We start from the raw sequence: 16,318 nt of genomic DNA on the forward strand, positions 1-16,318 counted from the left end.
ACCAATGTATGCTATGGCTTCAAAACTCCGAAATTTAAAGTGATATTGATGGAGTGGTACATGGGGGGGGAAAGAGGGAGAAAACCCCATTTTTTCTACCAGTTACGTAAGGTCCTTTTCTGCCTGCCAGCATGTCTGATATGATAGACTGAAAGCACCATTTTCTTGGTAAAACAAACACAGACTTCTCTTTAAAAACACCTTTTGATACTTTATGAGTAGGGCTGGTGTATGTAACCGATCAAGACCAACATATGGCTTATTATGACATTTAGCTGATTAAAATAGTCTAGACATAAACTTGAGATTTCAGAAATGTTTAAGTTAAGTAAGAAATACATTTTAACGTACAGTAGATGTGTATTTAGTCCTAGGCCACCTGTATCCCTGCAGGAATTAGAGAGCAGGAAGTACTTTTGACTCAAGAAGTGTGTCTGAAAATTAAGGTTGTAAATTAACAACAGCTTGTGTATTAGATTATTTCAGCCATAAAGGACTCAGTATGTTTCAAAATGCTCGTGATTTTTCAATACATTTCTGTGGCTCGGTTTAATAAAGAGGGATGCTGGGAATGGCTTTGGCTTGAAGGTCCTGCAAAAGCACATTTTTAGAAAATCCCGGAGAATAAATAGTAGCTGCTAGTTAGGCTGTGGTAAAACACACCTGTGGCTAATGGAAAGGGAGAAGTTGGAGCCGCCCCTTGGCACTGGCCTCTGGGCCTCCACCAAGGGGACTGCGGTGGCTTCGTGGTTGTGGCTGGCCGTGGCCCCAGTGCCAGAAGCACCAGGGTTCTCATCCTGCCTCTGAGGCCTTGGGACAGCAGTCATACCCTCTGGTTTTATTTTCCTGGTCTATAACTCGTAAGTAATGAGGCCTAATTAACACACGGGGTGGCTGCAAGGATTAATTGGCTCATGTTTGGGGCCACACAATTGGAAGTAGAGCATCTTATGGTTTGTTGGAAGGCAATCCTGAGGCTTGGTTTGTCATTTTTGATTACTGTTCTCCGCCCATGTGACCCCTTTTGGGCAAGTAGGAGGTGAGTGCAATCAGGGTAAGACGTGGCTGTGGGTCAGAGACAGGCTTCTGTCTTTTTGAGTGATATATGGAGGGAGAGAGAGGGAGGGAGAGAGAGAGAGACAGAGAGACACAGAGAGAGAGACAGACAGAGAGAGAGAGAGAGATGAAGAGATTGAAGAAGAAAAAGAAGGAAGATGAGGAGGAGGAGGAGGGAGGGAGAGAACAGAAGAGGGAAGAGGTAAAGAGAAGACAGTGAGACTGGATATTTCAGAGGTCTTGGGAACTATTTCATAGTTCTCAGGTGGTCTATGAGTTTGGGAAACACTGGAATCGACTGGGCCAGGACCAGGGTAGAACAGAGCGTGGTGTTTTGCCTTTCTCCCAGAGCCAAACTGTTGAGCTGGCGGGAAGACATAGAGCTCATGGAGACCTGAAGCCCATTCACTGAATTTGTTTTGCCAGGGTTTGAACTCTGTCCGGTTATGTGAACTCTGTTAACCTTTTCCGTTCTGCGGCATTGAATGGCTAGGAAGCTGGCATGGTCATCAGGAGAACCAGGTTTTTCTCCCAGTTTGATTGATATACTGGGGTACCCTCAATGGGGTCCTGCAGTCATCTCCTTGGTTTCCTCATTTGAAAAATGAGGAGCATGAGATGAGCCCAGGTGTATCAGTTAGTTTTTGCTGCCTGACAAACCACCCTGAAACGTTGTGGTTTCGAACAGCAAACATGTATTTCTGTGGTTTGGCTTTTGGGATTGGTTACAGCTGAGTGGTTTTGCTGGCCTCAACGGGGCTTTACTGATCTCAGCTGGGCCTTGCTCATGTGTCTGCGGTCAGCTCATGGGGCAGTGGGGGCCGATGGTTCAATGGTGGCCATGTCTGGACTATGAGATGACTGGAGCCTTTCTTCACGAAGTCAAAGCCAGGCTGAATTACGCAGTGATCAGGGTTCTAGAAGAGAGGAAACTGTGAGATCTCTGGAGACCTGGGCTCAGAACTGGCCCAGTCAAGTCATACACCAGCTGAGATTGGAGGGTCGGGACATAAACTCCTCTGCTTGGTGGGAGCAGCTGCAGAGGTCTGGGGCCAATATTTTCTTCAAACTACCACACCAGGGTACCTTTTAGCCCCAATAGGCAACGAACAGAAATTAGGACTAAGAGCAGAACAGCATTAGTTTTTTGAGTTCACCTTTAAGAATTTGAGGTTACAAGTCCTGGCTGCTGTTCTGAATTCATTATACGACTTTAAATAACTTTTCCAACTTTTTGTTGACTTTAACCACTGTACCAGGCTGCTTTGGCTCATATATTACTAAGAAAACCGTCAAATAGTTAAAGAAGCGTTTTATAAGGAGATTTACATATCCACAAAACCTGATGAATAATGGGCATTCAGTAAATAATTATTGGACACAAAAATTAATACGCGTATTCATACCTACTTAGGTCTTTTAAGTGGCTTTTTTTTTTTTTTTTTGCAACACAAAACTTTCCCCACTGTAGAAATTTAGAAAATGAGTATAAAGAGATGAAAATAAAAGTCATCATTTACTCTATCACCAGAAACAATAATGTATAATTGTTAATTTTTTGGTATAGTTCCTTCAAGAACTTTTGTTTTTCAGTATATATATATATATATATATATATATATATATATATGCTGTAAACATGGGAACCTACTGTAATATTGTTTTTATAATCTGCTTTTTCACTTTGAGAAATACACATTTACTGTTCATTTTTAATGACTGTATAGTATGCGAGTGCACATAGGTGCCACAACTTACTGAACTCATCCCCTACTGTTGGGCATTTAAATATTTACTGGCTTTAAAAAAAGTTTTAGAATTGTACACCTGAAATCTATGTAACTTTAGTAACAATTGTCACCCCAATAAACTTTAATTTAAAAAAAAGAAAAAGAAGTTCTGAAGAAAAAGAAAGTTTTAAAAAATCAGGTGAACATTTTAATGCTAAATTCTTTGACTATGTTTGTGGTATGATAAGAATTATATTTGTTCTTTCTGTCTGATTCCTAGCACAGGGCTCCTAAAACCCCTAGAATTTCCTGAGTAGTAGGAGTATCTTTTGTCACCTATAGGAGCCCCTTTTCAGCACACTAGAGCTTATGCTAATGAGATAACTTAGGGGGGGGGACCCCATATAGTCTCATCTGGTCACCAGAAAGAACAAGTGAGGAGAAGGTTGAAACTTTCAGCCCTACTCTTGACCCCTGGGAATGGGAAATGGGGGAAGGGGTGGGAATGCTGTAGATTAAACTATAAAAACTCTTGAACAACGAGATTTGATGAGCTTCTGGATTGGTGAGTGCATCCACATGCCAAGAAGGTGGCATACCCTAGTTCCACAGGGATAGAAACTCCTATGGTCCCGACTTCCAGATCTCGCTCTATGCACCTTTTCATCTGGCTGTTCATCTGTATTCTTTATAATAAACTGTTAATCTAGTAAGTACACTTTTTCCTGAGTTGTGTCAGCCACTCTAGCAAATTGATCAAACCTGAGGAGGGGGTCATGGAACCCTCTGATTTATAGCCAGTGGGTCAGAAGCACAGGTAACAATCTGCACATTTGATTGGCATCTGAAACGGGAGGGGAAGTCTTGTGGGACAGAGACTTTAATGTGTGAGAGCTGATGCTAACTCCAGGTGTTAGAATTGAGTTAAATTTGTCGGCCATCTAGTCGGTATCTGCTGAGAATTGGAGAATTGCTGGGTGGTGTTGGAAAACTCCACCATTCTTAAATATTTCCTTAAGATATATTTCTAGAAGTGGTGGTGTCAAAGGGTAGGCATATTTTAAAGATTTTTTGATTCGTTCTGAAAAATTCAAGAAAAGTTCAAACCACTTGCTCACACGTTAATTTTTGATAAGAATACCTATATTCTGTGGTCTACCACGTTCAACACAAATTTATAAATGGTTCTGAATCCCTCTGTGATAACTCCATATCTCATTAGATATTATACGGTAGTACCCCTTGTCCTCGGGAGATAAGTTCAAGACCCCCAGTGCCTGAAACCACGACAGTATGGAACCCTATATAGGCTATGTTTTTTCCTATGCACATATACCTATGGTAAAGTTTAATTTATATTAGGTATAGTAAAAGATTAACAGCAATAACTAATGATAAAATAGAACCGTTATAACAGTATATTATAATAAAAGTTATGTGAATGTGGTCTCTCTCTCAAAATATTGTACTGAACTCACTCTTCTTATGGTGATGTCAGATGATACAATGCTTAGGCAATGAGATGAAGTGAGGTGAGTGACGTAGGCATTGTGATGTAGCATTAGGCTACTATAAGGGTTACCTGAACACAAGCACTGCGATACCTTGCCAGTCAATCATATAACCTAGATGATTACTAAGTGACTAACAGGCTGGTTGCATATGCAGTGTGGATACAGTGGACAAAGGGATGATTCATTGATTCATAACCTGGGCGGGATGGAGCAGGAAGGCATGAGATTTCATCACGCTACTCAGAACAGTGCACAATTTAAAACTCATGAACTGTTTATTTCTGGAATTTCCCATTTAATATTTTTGGACCACAGTTGACCACAGGTAACTGAAACCATGGAAAGTAAAACCGCAGATAAGCAGAAACTACTATACAACTCTCAAGATAAACAAATTTTAGAACTGGAAAGAATCTCTAAGGTCATTAAGTCTAACCCCATAGGTAAAGCTCAAATGCTAGCACCTTCTTGCTGCATTCACTTAAAAGCATTGGGTTTAAAGAAACACAGCAGACATAACATGTAGGTGTATCTGACAAACATCAGTCCCACTTAGGGCTGTTGAGCGTGACTGAGTTTCTGCTCCTTCTAGGAAAAGGGAAGGAGAGACAGTGGACTTCCAAATGGCCCTGGTTTCCACAAAGGAGTAAAACAACTCTTTCTGTACCTCAGTTCTCATGCCTCTCACCATAGCACACAAAAATAATTAGTAGAATATCTTCTCAGAGCTGGGACTTTGAGAGAAATCATAAACGTAGGGCTACAGCATTCTTTTATCAGAAGGGAAATGAAAATAAACACAACTGGAACAAGCTGAAGAAATAGGTTAATTCCTAATGGCAGACATTTTCTGCCATTCTTTACAACTTTTAGAAGTGAGGACAACTAGCCCTTGTTAATTCCCTTCAGTGTTCAGAGTTTTAATCCTGTCGTTGGTTAGCATGCAGTTCAAGCTCAGAGAGCAGATTTACAAACAGTAAAACAAAACACACACGTACCCGTCCTTCAGTCCTACTTTTTCCTGGACCCCGCTCCTTCTTCCAAAGGGAGGATAGAATTCAAACTGGTGGTAGTATCTCTGTTCATGCTCCTATCAATGTGTGAGATTGCCAATTTCCCGACATATGTGTGCAACAGGTTCATACCTGGTGATTGTTTATACGCGCCAATAACCAAAGCATTTTGATTGGGCCAAGTTTGTCAGCCTGACTCCTTCTTCCCTTACAATGAATCCTTTCCTAGAAGGCTCTCATGCAATATAACTTCCTGATGGGTCCACCTCACTGCACACACTGAAGTAGATCGGAATTGTGCTGACTGGCCATGGCTTTGGCTCAAGCTAAGCATTCTAATGCACACTTTTTGAAAAACACGACATCTACCAAATTCCTCATATTTTGGCCCCACTCCCATTTACCCCTGAAATCCCAATCGCATTCACTTAGGGGTTCCTCACGAAATTTCCTTACTTTCTTCATGAAGTTCACTGGAGCATAGAGACTTAAGTCACGACAATGACCGGCTCTGTTAATAATCCTTCCCCGCCATTTTTTATAGAGAAGATACAAGCACAGCAATAACCACAGAGTTTGTGTTTCTTATCACCTGATGATGTTGTGTCTCCCATTCAGCAGGCTTGTGCCTCCATTGTTTCTCTTTTTCTTTTCCACTTGAATGTGATAAAAAAAAAAAAAAGCCTCATTGGTTTTCTTGAACATTTGTTTCTTTTTTTAGTTTATTCTAACTATGTTCTCTGGGCATATTATTATACTATCATTAATCAGAACAACAACAACAATAAAAACAATACGATAATGACATTTCAGTACTCTCGGTGTCCTTAGAGCCTGTTTACCTGGAGAAGATCAATTCTGTATCTGTCAAAGTTGGCAGAAAATGTCTTCCAGGATTTCAAGATAGACTTTGAAGCCATGGAAAATAAACTCGGCAATGTGCTGTGGTTAAAATTTTTTCAAGGTCAGAGCGATTTTACTTGTTAAAAAATGGCTACAAAATATCTTGTTTTGAGGAGAGTTTAGAGAATACATAGGTACCTTCAAAACCCTCCTACTCAATGCCTTGTTCAAACATCCTTTCCTCTGGGTGGTGTTCCCTGACTCTTCATTCTAACCTCTTCAAGTTATTTCCTTGCATTTTCTTATATGGTAGTGATCCCTCTTCTCTCTCTCTCTCTCTCTCTCTCTCTCTCTCTCTTTTCTAAACATGTCTCTAAAACGGCAATATTGTTAGTTCTTTGAGAAAGGAGTCTTGGCCCATCCATCTTTCTGTTCATACCGTGTTTCCCTGAAAATAAGACCTAGCCAGACCATCAGCTCTAATGTGTCTCTTGGAGCAAAAATTAATGTAAGACCCGGTCTTATTTTAATGTAATATAAGACCGGGTCTTTAATAGAATAGAATAGAATAGAATAGAATAGAATAGAATAGAATAGAATAGAATAGAATAGAATATAAATACCTGGTCTTATATAATGTAATATAAGATCAGGTCTTATATTAATTTTTGCTCCAAATGATGCATCAGAGCTGATGGTCCGGCTAGGTCTTATTTTTGGGGAAACGTGGTAGGTCCTAAGACAGTGTCTGACACACAAGAGACACTGAATCAATGCTTGTTGGATGAAGGAATAGAACTGAGAAGGAAGGACTACTTGCAAGGACAACTTACCCAGAGGCAATCTCTCCAGAACATCAATAGTTATGCATAGGAGACAAAGACTAGGACAAAAGAATTGAGAAGGAGGCTATAAGGAACTTAAGTCTTGAAAAATCTCAAGTTTATACCTTCTCAGTTATTTTTCAATCAATTCAATTTGATTTACTCTAAAGTCATGTATTAAACACCATTAGTGGCCTGGCACTGTGTGGGGGTGTTGTGTTGGTCTCAGCCTATCGATGGAGATGCTATTGAGTAGGAATGCCTGACTGAGGCACTCTCCAGGGCTCATACGACCTGTGGCTAGACACCCACAAACATCTTCCCCACCTGAGCCAATGTTGTGGCTGGACCAGCCCTTGTGATTCTTACTGGGATTGTAGGACACACCTCAATGACAACCATCAGGGAACTTGAAGGACAAGATTATTACTCTCAGATCCTGGAAGGTACACAGCACACCTGAGGGGCACATAGTAAGGTTGTGGTGCCCTGCCTTTATTAGTGTCTGAGGGTGGGGTGTCTAGAGTCTAATGGTTTCACTTTTTATTGGTGCATTTAAAACATAACAGTGGGAATGACCCTGTTTCTCCGAAGATGAGACCTAGCCGGACAGTCAGCTCTAATGCATCTTTTGGAACAAAAATGAACATAAGACCCGGTCTTACATTATAGTAAAATAAGACCAGGCCTTATATTCATTTTTGCTCCAAAAGACGCATTAGAGCTGATTGTCCAGCTAGGTCTTATTTTCAGGGAAACATGGTAGGAGTGGGAAGGGAGAAGTGGGGTCATTCAGCTGGCCAGTTATCTAGGTCACCCAGGGCTTCTAAAAGGGAATTTCATCAGAAACATTTTTCTGTCTGTTGAAAACTTGCTTCCAGGCATATCCCCTGTTTGGCTCAAGTAAATTCTAAAACATAAAGAAATAAAAGGGGAACTTCATGGTTGAGGGTGGGCTGGTTCCTTTAGTTGGTTTGCTAGTAGCTGTGTCCTACAGCTGGCAGCGTGTTTATTTGAGATGGATGGCTTTGAAATGGATGCGTCAGCAGTCAAAAAGCTTAATGTCAGGCACTTATACTACAGGGGCATATGAAGAAAAATGAAATTCTACATCTGTCCTCAAAGAACTCACAAAGCTTAGCGGTAGTACAGAGGAAGGCAAGCCAGCAGTGAGGGGGAAGGAGGCTCTGGAAAGTTCCACAGACATTCTCCTTTGGTTTTCTGGAAGTTTTCCAGGTGGACTAGACAAGGGAATGTAGGTTGTGTGGTGTGAGGAAAACTTGTTCCAGGAAGAGTTAACAGGGTAAAGAATGGCACAGAATTATAGAACAGCACATAGTGTTTGGAGAAATACAAATAGTTATTGGAACATAGAGTTCAAGTTGAAGAATATCAAAAGAGGAAGCTTGGCAGAAAGAGAGAGGAGAACACGTGAAAGCCCTTTTGCTTCATTAAGAAGTTTAGCTGGGAGTTTTCAAATTGTGCTTCCTTTAAAGCAGGAATTTAACTTCTGGAAGATGGTGTGGTCCTCTATCTTCTCCCTGTATTTTGCAATAAGAAATTAGTAAATAAAATCAATCTGTTCATCTTCTTCCAGGATAAAAGTTTCCTGAGAGTAGGAACTTCACATGTAGCATGTGCTGTTATGGGAATTACCGTACTATTTAGTGGTTTGTGGATGCAGAATAATCTTTGACTTTCTTTGTGAGAGGACTGAACTTGATATAAATGCCATAGACAAAAGTAATGATTCAGACAAAAGACCAGTTTGGTTTAAAATAGAATATACCCTGTTGGTGGGAATGTAAAATAGTACTGCCGCTATAAAAAACAGTGTGGAGGCTCCTAAAAAAATTAGCAATAGAACTGCCATATGATCTAACAATCCCATCCCCCCAAAAATGTAAAAGGTCTCAAGGTTCCCAAAGGTCCCTGCGGATATATTCAATAGAAATCTGAGGATTTACACATGAGATCATTGAACTAAATTATTTTTAATTCCTCTGTCAGTACTAAAGTGCTACCTTTTTTCCTCAAGGAAGGTAGGGTAATAGTGATGGAAAAACTAACAAGGAAAAAAGAATACAGTTAATAGGAAAAGAGTGATACAAGTAATATATATTCACTGTCATATTTGTTATCTTTTTAGCTCTTACAACAATCCTCTGAGGGGGGTATTATTATTTTTGTGTCTTAAACATGTGGGAAACAGAGGTTTACATTGATTAAATGGGTTGCCTTAAGCTAATTCAAAATAACTTGTATTTTAACATAGATGTATGATTGATCAATCCATGATTCCACTGATGCCTTTGAGAAAGAAAATTACAGTATAATCATTCGTTCATATGTTCAAGCAACAAGCATTTATTGGGTAGCTACCATGCACTGAGAGAGAGATTGACTTTACATTCTGACTTCCAGAACGTGAAGTGAATGGAGGGTTTCTTTTTGATAAAAAGAAGGAATTGATTTGTCATGAAAGGAGAGAGAGAAGGAATCTATGAAAGCAGGCATCAGTATATTTGACCCAGTTCCGCCAAATCTTACCTAGAAGAGTACTCCATCCACAATGCCATTTTGTAATGTTAAAAGTATCCTCCGATTTGTCCACTTGGCACTGCTGTGCCCTTAAGAGAACAGCACTTCATTATATTGGGGAACAGCCTCCCTACCCCCATCATCACAACATGCATGAATGTGGGAGCTGGCATATTTTTATTGGACTCCTTCTACCTGGCCCCAGAAATTGTTCTAGAGAAGACAGCTGCTCAACCACAGTATCTCAGCCCCACTTCCTGCCACAGTGATTTGTTCAGGAGATGGACATGCGATCCAAGCCCAATCAGAGTAATTCTCTGGGAGTTTTCAACTTGAAATGAAGAGAATAAGGACTTTCTTTCTCTCATGACAAAACAGGAAGATGTGAGCCAAGAGCTGCTGGTGGCCCTGGTTCTGCCTCATGCCAAAGCCGGACTGAAGGCACAAAGCCAACAAGCAGAGAGAAGCAGAAATTGGAATCAAAGAACATCCTGACAGGACTTCTCCAGGTTGAGGCTCCCAGGCTCGCAGAGCTGCTCCTGTCCATGCCTTCCCAAGCTCCACATAGGGGGTGGGGGGGTAGGGTGTGTGTGTGGGGGGCTCCTTGGCATCCTTCCAGGAATCTTTCTTCTGCAAAAACTGGTTTGAGTTTGAGTTTTGCTATTTGCATCCCAAAGAATCTGAACTGGTGCAGTAATGGTAACGTTTGGAAACTGGGGAGCAACAAAGCTAAGGTGTTTGAGAGGCCACATTACCTTCCCCTTGCAGATTTGAATCAGGGAAGGCAAGCCAGGGAGGAGAGCGAGACTTTTCTGCAGCTGTCCTCTCCAGAGCTACAGATGTGATGCGGGGACTCTCTCCATGATCTCTGAGGAATCTTGGCCAATAAATTAGGGGTAAAGACTCAAGTAGGAAAAATAAAGGACCATGTAGAAGTTGAGTCACTGAGCTTCTCACCTCTGGTCCCTTTATTTCAGTTTTCTCCAACATAATTTTTTTCTTGTAATACTATACCAGTTTACACCTTTAGCATGTCCCTTAGCAGTGCCTGGCACTGCTCCAAGTTGTCTACGAGACCAATGAGGCCACTATTACATTGAACTGATTTTACAGATGAGGAAACTGAGACACAGAGAGACTGGGTAAATTGTCCAAGACAGGGTCAATGTTAAAATCCTAGGTGGTCTGTCTCCAAAGCTCCTGCTAAAAACCCTAGTTAGTAAGCCTGACCTTCTAGGCCATTTCTATTCTTTCCACCTCCCTGTACCAGGGCACTTATTAACAATATATTTAGTGTGTGGCTGATACCACCACATACTTTTCTTTATCTTTTCATTTGGTCTATATCCTCCACGTGACATCATGAAGCCAGTGGCCATGGCTTTTGTCTTTTAGTCACCCTAGCCCCAGCATGACACCTATTATCAGACGGTAAATGACCGTGATATCAAATTCTGTGTTTTTAAAAATCATTCAGCTCGAGACATAAATATAATAACACTTTACACAAGTTTTAGGGGACAAGAAATGAAGAAGAAATTGGTTTCCCCCCTTCCTTTCTTGTTTCTTCTTGACACTCCAAAAACAAACTACCAGGAATTTTTGTATGAACCACTTCCCCCCTCCACACCCACACGGCTCCTTGTTGAGCATTTCCCTGCAAAGAATGAATGTCCCATTGAAAAAGTAGCATTGTTCTACATACAGCCTTCTCAGGCTCCAATTAGAGTCAGGGCCTGTCTGCTCAGCACACACTATGGATAATTTCAAATACGACCTTCAGTTTATTTGCACTTTGGGATCAGAAAATAAGCAGTTAAAAGATGTTTGCCCTTAAAAACATGTTAGAGAATTAACTGCTGGTTTGAGATGTTATCTGCCAAGTTTAAGCCCCAAACACATTTTATACCTGAGTTTAAGTCTCTGAAAACAGGGATTTGGTTATGAAAGCGTTGACCTGATGTTATCTCTGATAATATGTAGACAGGCCCAGCTCTGTGGGCAGGGAAAACTTACAGGGTGCAGAGAAAGCAGAGCAGGGGAAATACTGGAAAATTCGAAGGAACATTCCTTTAGGCACATCTCGCGTCCACGCCCTCAGCTGTAGAAGTGGTTGTAAGGAGTAGTTTCCTTTATTTTTTTTTCCCCCTTTGAGCTTGTACTTCTTTTTAAATTCTTAACTGAAAATTATACCATTCAAAATAAAATTCAGAAATCTGTTTACCAAAACAGCAGCACAGAGCTGTGATTGATGAAAAACCCAAAGGCCTGTTTTGGTTGCAAAATTTAATTCTAGGACTTTATTTTTGCTGTTGTTGTCTTTTTTTTTTTTTTTTTTATAACTTGTGTTTTCGCTTCTTTTCCTTTATTGTAGCTTTCCCCCCTTGGAACTAAATTATATCTTAGACTTTGAAAATAGCTTCAAAGCGAAAGCCTGCATTTTTAAAAATAACTGTCTCTTCTCAAGGTGGGGTGTTGGGAGTTTATTTCAGGTTTTGAGGTAGGACCTACCTCCAGGCCACAGTGAGGGAAGATGTCCAGCTGCCTGGGCAATTCTATTCCTCTTCTTTGTCCTTTCACAAATGTCCACTAGAACCCCAAACTCCACTTCTCCCTCCCTACCATAGGAACCTGTGTTACTCTTATTCAAAAGGACTGCCAGCCACAGCGTGGTGTCCCCTGCCCCTGCCTTAGGAGTTTATTCTCAATGGACATCTCTGTGACAGACACTTGCCTCTCTCCCTGGGACTGGTTTACCGCTTGGTAGAATCCTGCCTCACTCCCTACCCCTAAGTGCTCCTCTTCTTGCTGTCTTAGTGCCACTGGAACATATTTTATGAGCCAGGCCAGCAGAAGTGCCAGACAGCACCTCAGGCCTGGCTGCTGGCCAGAGCGACTGAAGAAGAGCCCGGCAGACACTAGGTTTCTTGGCAGCCATTTCACACAGAGGGAAGAAGGGCAACCACCAGCCTCCAAATGAGTCTGTCCAAACATGTAAACAAACAAACAAATGAACAAAAAAATGTCCAATACAAACAGAAATGAAAGAATCCACACACACACTCAGAAAGACACGGAATGAACATGGAAGAACGTTTTTGTCGGGGGCTCTTACCAGCTGTGTGCCTGGTGTCCCAGAGAGCTGATGGGCCACTGGGTGGTTTTGAGATTCCTGTGGTCTGAGCACACACCCTTCTCATCACCAAGATATGCCTGGAAAAAAGTGGTCATGGTATAGGCCTCTGATTTATTTCCTGATAAAACAATCTCTACCCTCCAAGGCTGAATGTCCCATCCCAGCTTTCAGACAACCAGTTCTTGTTCCCATCCTCCAAAGCCTTCTGCAAATTAGGTCATTCTGTCTGTGGCCCCAGAGTCCCAGTTCCAGCCCACCCTGCCCACACGGCAATGTTTTTCCTTCTCTACGTTGCCCAGGCTTCACCAGATGTCAACGTGGAGGACAGTCACAGCCAAATTATAGAATTTCTTTAAGTGGCAGGAATTAGTTGTCATTTGGAGCCAAAAAAATAAAAAAAATAAAAATAATAATAATAAAATAAATAAAACATTGCTTGACATTGGAAAATGATAGATTTTGATATGGCCTCCCTTTCCTGCCCAGCTCTCTATCCATTTTCATTTCTTCTACTCAACATTTCACATCTAGTTGGAATTATCTTGAAGCTTCAAAAGAGGGCCTGAGTTGGCTGGACCTCGGCCAGGGTGCATTCCTAATCTCTATGTTATGTCAACACCCTTCTTTAAATGAATGCTACTTGCTTTCTCATTGTAGGCATGTCCCACATCTCACAGAGAGGTGGAGGTGACAATTACACTTGGGCAATAAGACATGGGTAATATCTCTCCTTGGCTGTGTCCATTTCACCAAGTGTAAGAATCCTATGTGTAGCCATCCGGCAAGACATGTAACAACTTCAGCCCGTTGCTAGTGCGTAATAGATGCTTCAAACACCAATTTCTGTTCCCCTTCCCTAATTCCTTAAGCTGTTGTCTATTAGTTATGGGAAAAGAGTGTTATTTTTAACCTCCTATGACCTTGTAGGGAGGGTGGATCTTGGTACTGCAGAGCTCTTTGCTGAGTGCTTGTGTAACATGGTACACACGTTTGCAAAGGTTTGGGTAAAACCACATTGCTGTAGGAGGGATGAAAGCCATCTAGGACTGGGGTGGTGTGGTTTCTGGGATCAGAAAAGATATGTATGGTATGGTATAGCACAGGGAGTCGGGAGAGGAGGCATGCTGAATATATGCAGTTGGGCTTTGGGGTACATGATATAAACTCTGACACCCCCCCCTCTATCCCTACCCCCCATCATGAATTGTGCCATCATTACATTATTACTAATTCTTCCATTATGCACTAATATTCGTAGTGTGAGTGGGTTATTAGGTGGGATGTGAAGTCCTGTGCATTTAGGCATCAGGATAAAGACAGGGTCAGATTGAGCAGAATTGATTTTCTCTCATGTGGTCTTTCCTCCCTTGTTCTGTCTCTGCTCTCATTTCCTGTTCAGCTCCCTCTCATCCCCGCCTCTCCCTTTCTCTTTGCTGATTTAGAGGTTCTGGGTCATTGAGCTGTCTGTTCTTCTTTGTGCTGCATGCTTTCTAAAGAGAATATAAATTAGGATCCCATGGTATGTAAATTCATGTATTGGGGGCAACTGCAACTGTATTTCTTAATAGGAGAGTGATAATTGAGAAGCAAGAGGCTGCAAAGGGGAAATGCAGTAAGTTAGCATATTTTATTTTTTTAAATTTTAAACTGTTTTTGGAAGAACGCTGTCTACTGGGGAATTAAGTAAACAGTGATAAGATGAGTTGTACTATAACAGAGTTATTCATAGGCAGTTGAGTATTACTACATTGAAGAAGAAGGTATAGACTTCAAAGTGGGAGGAAGGGTCATTGAACCTGTATGCGATGGTGGTCCCCTTACGTGTCCCTGGTTCCATTTCGCAGTCACTGTGCAGAAATAACCCCCCCCACCACCTTTGAGGATTGACTGAGAAGAGGCTTTAATGGGATCTCCCTGTGGCTTTGGAGAGTACCAGAACAGAACCTGCTTTGGTACCTGGAAGCAAGGAGAAAGGGAGCCTGGAAGAGGAAGGGGAGGAAAGGTGACCTTTGTGGCTTGTAATTTTGCCTCAGGCATGATGAGCTAACATTAGTCCAGGCCCACTGACCACACCACTGATAACCTCTGTGGCTGCTTTTGGAGTGGGGCCAGGATGGAATGAGAGTCAGGACAGCCTTGAGAAATCTGGGGTAAAAAAATCTGAGCTCTTTTTCTTATTAGCTGTGTAATCTTGGGTCACTTAAATTCTTGGAGCTTTAGCTTCATATAATGTATTTTTCTCAGGAAACAATTACCCTGACATATTTCATACAAAAATGCCTATGTTTCATAAATGAGCATAACTTATGCCACACTAATATCATAGGTTTTAACTATGTTGATATGAAAGGGACTATATGCTAACATTACAGTTGTAATTTTGTTACCAAAAAAAAATCAGTAAATTGTTTTCAGAGCTTTATTAATCTGGAAATCTGTATTACTTTTCCTATAAAGAAGGACTTATTAGCCAATGTTAGGAAATTACTACCTCTGAAACTTTTTTAATAAAGCATGTGTTAAGAGCGTGCTAATTACTATGTGTTGCAACTTTGAATAAAGTATACTTTGAATAAGAGAAATTGCTCAAATGCCCTGTAGTAGCAGTCTTTTCTTTTCAATATAAACAATTCTTGGCTTCAGAGCAACATTTGGGCTGAATGGCTAAAAGCATCTTTGTTTATTTTTCTCTGCAGAGACATAGTTAATGAGAGTGCTGGGAACTGGGGCTTCGACCAGGTCTGATGTTAACCCCATGGGGATAATTTTGTATTTGATGGGTCATGTCTTTGGCCCAGATCTTGGGCATATTTTGGAGTCAAAGATAGCACTTTCAGACCCAGATTTGATGTTTCTAGAAAACTGAGTTAGTGATGGGCTTAGCATTCTTCCATGGCAGGATGGGGTGGGTATGAGGTTATGCCCACTTCAGGACAGACTCATGCATCCTGTTTGATCTCAGAGATGGGAGACTTAGCTGATTTAAACAAGCTGGTTTAGAGCTAAACTAGATACTTCCTGGACTTGTCTACATGTATTCCGTCTCTTCACTCCATATTATCTCCATAAACTAACTCTTAGCTGCATGCTCCAAGTCCTAACCATAGCATTCAAGACCTCCTGTCTATCCCTAACCTACATTTTCTCCTCTTACACCTCTCTGATTTGCCTCACAGTCCACACTGCTATCACACCAAATCAAAAAATTTTCCCCTTGCAGGGAAGAATTTATTTTTCTTTCTTTTATTGAAAACAGTTTCTTAGGGGGTAGGGAGGTGGTAGATGACGGTAAATGGGGTCAAATATATGGTGATGGAAGGAGAACTGACTCTGGATGGTGAACACACAATGTGATATATAGCTGATGTTTTACAGAATTGTACACTTGAAACCTATGTAATTTTACTAACCATTGTCACCCCAATAAATGTTAATTAAAAAAAAAGAAAATAAAATTTTTTTTTAAAGATTTTATTGGGGAAGGGGAACAGGACTTTATTGGGGAAGAGTGTGTACTTCCAGGTCTTTGTTCCAAGTCAAGTTGTTGTCCTTTCAATCTTAGTTGTGGAGGGTGCTGTTCAGCTTCAAGTTGTTGTCCTTTTAGTTTTAGTTGTGGAGGGCGCAGCTCAGCTCCAGGTCCAGTTGCCGTTTTCTAGTTGCA

Source organism: Rhinolophus sinicus, linkage group LG12, assembly GCF_036562045.2.
Source record: "Rhinolophus sinicus isolate RSC01 linkage group LG12, ASM3656204v1, whole genome shotgun sequence".
NCBI classification, from domain to species: domain Eukaryota; kingdom Metazoa; phylum Chordata; class Mammalia; order Chiroptera; family Rhinolophidae; genus Rhinolophus; species Rhinolophus sinicus.